Source organism: Procambarus clarkii, chromosome 90 (genome assembly GCF_040958095.1).
Source record: "Procambarus clarkii isolate CNS0578487 chromosome 90, FALCON_Pclarkii_2.0, whole genome shotgun sequence".
Lineage (NCBI taxonomy): Eukaryota > Metazoa > Arthropoda > Malacostraca > Decapoda > Cambaridae > Procambarus > Procambarus clarkii.
This window is the reverse complement of record NC_091239.1, coordinates 15,369,070-15,375,343: the sequence shown is the minus strand read 5'-3', so window position 1 is coordinate 15,375,343 and position 6,274 is coordinate 15,369,070.

Here is a 6,274-nt window from a genome sequence, read left to right as displayed (position 1 = left end):
ACAATTTTATTGCAATCATTTCCACATATCTTGAAACAAAAAAATTCATCGAAGTTCAGTGTTCTCAGGTAGATCAGATTGCCATTTCAATGAATAAAGTTATCATCTTTTGGTTGTATAAAATACAGTTCACATGGGAAGTGCCCAACATTTTTCACATTCAGAAACACCTGGAAAAGATCCTTAAAGGAAAGTTAAGGTAATCTTCTGAAGTCATGGACTTCCTAACCAGGTTATTGTGAAATGTGTGGTAAATGTGTTATCCTGACTAACCTGATGTCATTATTCTGTGCAGGATGTGTTGATGTCTGTTTAAGCACATATTACTGCCAAGGTTTACATTTATTGGTAGAAAAGGCATGCCTTTTGCCACTGGCATATTGGTAGAAAAGGTTCAGTTTTAGATATTTCTCAGACAAACATTACATAAAAATCCATCAGATGTTGGATTTTGGTTTTTTGGTGTTAGACATGGACTTTACGATAAGTCAAATATCGAAATTAGCATGCACAAAAATCACAAGAACATGATATATCAAATGAACAGTGCATGGGGGAAATTGCGCGGAAGCCTCGGGATCCTCGTGGGGGCAGTAGCACTTCAGGTTGCAATTCTTATGACTGTGTCGTGGTACAGTTGACTAGAGCGCATCTGGGAACACTCGGCGCCTAGGTTTGAACCTTCATCAAGGCCCCTGTGTATTTATTCATCTAAATTAGCCTTTGTACTTTGAATCATAAACATAACCATCATAAACTTGTACCATCATAAACTCATGGTAACAGCATTATCAACTTCACAGGTCTTCACCTTAGCATGACCATGTCCTAGGGCCAGATTCACGAAACAGTTACGCAAGCACTTACAAACCTGTACATCTTTTCTCAATCTTTGGTGGCTTTGTTTCTAATTATTAAACAGTTAATGAGCTCCGAAGCACCAGGAGGCTGTTTATAACAATAACAACAGTTGAATGGCAAGTTTTCATGCTTGTAAACTGTTTAATAAATGTAACCAAAGCCGTCAAAGATTGAGGAAAGATGTACACGTTCGTAAGTGCTTGCGTAAGTGCTTTCGTGAATCTGGCCCCTGGGTTTCCCATAAATGATCTAGATATTTGCATTTATAATGAGGAAGTGCTTTCAGGTGTGTATTAGTACAGGTAATCATTCACCACTGGGATTTTCTTGTCGCATATTCAAGAGTGGTGAGTATTATAAAAAAAAAATCACTATTGAAAATAGATTTTTTTCTTTAGGTTTTGTCACTGAAACCGTGACACATTTAATTAGGGCAGATGTATGATCTCGTGTGATCAGAGGATATGTATCAAGGTTAAATTTTCATAAGGTCATAGCTGGAGAATAGCCTCAGCTAGGATACTGTTATTTAACTAGCTTGGTTACGAATTTTGCACAATTTTAGCAAAATTGAAGACATTAAATTTGCATCATTGTGTACGCATGATGTAGAATATCCTATTTACTTAATGTTTAGATGGAGTGTGAAACGATGACATTAAAGTACGTTTGTGGAAATTCATAGGATTTGCTTTTATTGAATTTTTGACCTAAAGAGACTGACCTAAAGATTGTCACAGAGATGCCTTCATACAGAAAGTGTCTTGGACCTCACATTTCTCCTCCTTGGAGCTAAATTGAAATGTTAAATAAAAAAGGTTAAATTAAAATTTTTATGACGCTGGCATTTTAGCTCAAAGTTTATATTATAAGCAGTTTAAAAAAACATTATTTAATTGATGTAATTTAAAAATTTTAGTAGAAGATGTTCAGAATTGTATCATTTTCAGTAGCAGTTGACTTTAATGGAGCAGGATGTATCCTGAACTTTTACTAATTATTATATGCTAGTCCAATATTTGTTTTGAACCTAAATATCAGTAATGCAGATGGCTTGTTTTATTTTGGCAGTGTTTTGTTGTGGTGATGTGTCCAGCATTGTAAGACATCGTGGGTTAGTGTTGACGGGGAAGTTCTTGATGTGAACGCTCTGCTCCATTGGTACATCTTGAGGCTTTAAAGTGTCCCTGTGAATCATTTTTGTGTTTATTATTTGTAACCATATTTTGCATTATTCCGGTGATTAATATTGTCCCTTGATATATATATATTTTTTTTTGTAATGCTTACAGTGCTTATTTTTTGTTTACCAGTTAGTGTGATAAATGCTAATTAGTGTTAATGTGCAAAAATTCAATTGTGGGAATTGCTGTATTATTAAACAAAATTACTATCAAAACTTTAATGGATTTGCTTTGATTAGTAATGGAACAGGCTTTAATAGATATCATTTGTACCACAAGTTCTTGTATAATTTATCATTCTCACTACTTAAGATGATAATAGATGCATTTACTGCAAGCACCTCATGGGTGTAGAATTATGTGAAGATGTTTAGGATTGTTGGGCATGGGAATGATTGTTTAAAGTGTGTATAGTGCTTACTACCTGTTACCCAATTAGGATAAAGACTTTGTAGTGGGGCTATTTATATTAAAAAAAAACAAAAATTGAAAATTGTGTCATTTAATCTAACAAATTCTATTTAAGAAACAACCTTGAGAGAGACCTTGAAATGATTTTGGGGCTTAGCGTCCTCGCGGCCCGGTCGTCAACCAGGCCTCCTATAACAATATGTGTTTGGAATAGTAACTTAACGCATTAATATACCAGGAATATATTACTTAATGATTCATAGTTGCTTAACCCTCAAGGTGCAAGGTACATATGTTTTGTTATTTTGTTCCGTGGTGCTCTTTGCTTCCAGGGATCATAATATTGTATCTTAGCAAGTGTCAGGCAGCACACAGCAGTGGGGCTTGTCTTATGTTTTTTGCTATCTTGAATGATATCTATGAATTTTATATCTTTCATACCAAAGACAGTGCTAAATAGTCATTTAGACTTGGTGCTTTCTTTTTATTTATATTTCTGGGGGGGGGGGTAGCCCTGTCGGCTCTCCGGAGCTAACTGGGCTGATACTCCTGACATCAGTCAGTGCACATGGTGTTTTAGTCCTACTGGGGACCACGAGCCAGAACGTGGGCCCCTCGGGGAGGCACGAGGAGCAATGGCCTATAGAAACCCCCGTGTGGTTGGCAGCATTCTATGTCTGCCATCGACCAGGTCAGGCATGCAGAATGATAAGTGCCTCAAAACAAGCCCCTATTCTGGATAAAATATTGCTACTGAAAGCCGAACTAGTGGACAGAACTTTCCAAATGAAAACGAGCAACCGAGCATGACATTACTGTGCGGCTGTCTGCGCCCCCCCCCCCCCCCCCCCCATCCTTTCCCTCCCCGGGAAGGGGAAGGGGGAGCCCCAGACCTTCATGCCTGCTATCCATACCCTCAGTTCTGTATCTGATCTAAACTGGGAAGGGCGTTCACCTCTGGCTCCTGTGTTTTCCAGTTCTGTGCCTTGTGCTGTGGTCCTGTCTACTAGGTGGTGCTTGAGCCAGGAGTAATTTCACAAGTACTCTCGCTGCATGTGCCTAGGGATCCTCTTCCCTAGGTGGCCTGTAAGTAATGCCCTTGGGGCTAACTTCCGCAAGTCACCTTGGGATCTACCTCCGCAAGGTCTTTTGCTGCTCGGTGATTGACTGCTTTTGGAGTCAGCTGTGATGTTTCATGCACCGCTGTTTGCCTCTGGATAGGGGCTAGTTTTGTCACTGGTTGGGGTGCAGGGTACTGTGCAGTTAGTTGTCACCGCTCATAGTGGCCAGCTCCGTTCCACCTGGGTACGTCCTCTTGTGGGGGTTTTCTTTTAGTTTTGGTTTCCTGCCTGGTAGGGGGTCTGCCCCTTGGTTTTGGTCGCACACTATTATATCTCGGTGGGCCTCCAATAGGCCCCCATAATTGTACACATCCTGGAGGTTCAACTTCAGCAGTTTTCTTGGTAATCTTGGGTGCCATTTAGCAGTACCCTGCCTGGGCTTCCCAAAGCAAGATCCATGACTAAGGGCCCTAGGAAACCCCACAGGGGCTCTTTGGCCCGATGGATGCGACCCCCGAGTCCCCTCTCGCTTTGTGCGAGTTTGAAGGTTCCTCTGTCCCCTTGTCTCAGGGTGACAATCACCGGTTGTGCCTCAGTCATGCTGTTTGTTGGGTCGATGACGCCTTCGACCCGGAGTCTTGCAAGTGGTGTTGCTTGCACGTTCTCCAGTTCACCTAGGCTACTAAGCTTGATATTTGGGTGCAGGCAGCTTCGGTGTTTCATGCTCGTTTTAGGTTGCTGTAGTGCGCTAGGTTGGTTGCTACCCCGGAAGCACCGAGACTGCCCTGTTTTGGATATAGGGACCCAGACTTGGGGGTGTTAGTCGTTTCGACTTTGGTTCAGTCCATGCCCCCTTGTCCTTTCCCTTCTGTTGTTTGTCCTGGTCTTTTTTCCCTGCTTCTGGCTCTGAAACGTCTGAGGGTTTTGGAGTCGGGGCAGGGTTTTGTTGGTGTTGAGACTGGGAGGGTTTCGGGGGATGTCCCTTCTGGTATGGCGACAGAGGGATTAGAGCATGTTCCTCCAGTCAGAGCCGAGTCTGACCAGCGGGCCTCCTTCGTTTCTGCTTTCTCGGTTGCTGTTGCCTTTTCTTTAGAGGCAGGGGGTGTTAGAGGAAGGCTTGGCCCCGGGTCTTCATGGGGAGGGGTTGACTTGGTGGGCCTTGGGCCCATTGGACCCCACTTGGGTTTTTGTACCCTCCGAGCAGGGCTTGAGGTTGCAGGGAGTGGGGTTTTCTGTTCCTCCTTGTATGAGTTGGATTTGGCGTTTACCCCTCCTCGGGTTCAGTTCTGTGCTCCCGTGGGTTCTTCAGTCCTGTTTTTCCAGAGGTTTTCGGCCACCTGCATCCCACCTCATGTGCTTACCTCCTGTGCGACCCGGATTATACATCCTTAATGGATCCTTCTTCTTTTGCATTTGGATCATCTTGTCCTTACTGGGTTCGTTATGAAGTGTCTGAGTCATCCTGGCTTGCGGACTGCCCTTTCTTCGCGTTGGAGGCATGGCATTCGTTCTGCCAGTCCCGTGTGCTTGAGTGGCACAAGGCTCATACGGTGGTCTAGGTTTTCTTTGGAAGCTTTGAGAACCTCAATGTATGCTTGTTCGCCCCTACAATTTCTCAGGATGTCGGCGTTGGGCAGCTTCACGTGCAGGTTCCCTCCCTCTCAACTGCGTTGCTTGCTGAGGACTTGTGCACCGACCGCCTCCGGAGGGCCGACTACCTCCCAGGCAAGTCCCTCTTGTTTTTGTCTTTGGGTAGGTAGCTCCGGGAAGCCAATGGGGCTCCTCACAGGAAACCAGCATTGAATGTAATGAAACGGCATTTTCTGGGTGAGACCTGGAGGCTCCTTGGCAACCCTCCCCTCCGGTCAGTATTTTTTTTCGCATGTTTTGACATCCAGCCTCAGAACTAGGGGTTTGGATAGCCGGCACTGGGGTCTGGTGCTCTTCCTTCCACTTCCCGGGGAAGGGGGGGGGGGGGGAGTTGCACAGACAGCGGCGCTGGGACATGGTGACGTCATGCTCATTTTCATTTGGGGAGTTCTGTCCACTAGTTTCGCTTTTAGTAGCATTTTAACCAGAATTGGGGTTTGTTTTGGGGATGCTAGACTTTCTAGGTGCCTGACCCCGGTCGATGACAGACATAGAATATTTCCAACCACACGGGTTTCTATAGGCCATCGACCTTCATACCTCTTTGAGGTAGCCAGGTTCTGGCTTGTAGTCCCCAGTAAGCCTAGAACTCCATGTGCCTTGACTAATGCCAGGATCTAATACATTCATACCAGCCCGGTTAGCTCCGGAGGAGCCTCGAAGTCTCACCCAGAAAATGACGTTTCATTATATTCAACGCTGGTTTTTTTACTTAGTTCTTTCTATTTAGAATCATATGTGGAATTATTGTGTCTTCCCTTATTCCACTTCTTTCTCAGTGGCAAGGTCCAGTTCCCATATTTCCTTGTAGTTAAGGAATAAATCTTGCATATCTTTGGTCTATAATGTTGAGAGACTGGCAGAAGCATATGGCAATAGTACTATGCTGTTTGACATAATATAAAAAAGCAAAGGAACAGGAACTATCAGGAGAAAGTGTCAAGCTATTATGACTATTTAGAACTTGGAAGGAATCAACATAAGGATTTGCGACAGGGAAGGAATGGTGACCAACCACTTGGACGGTCGTGGGATTAAACAAGAACCTGCAAGAAACGAGACCATTGTTCTACCATTCAGCCCAAGTGGTTGGGCAAAAGGTAAAGA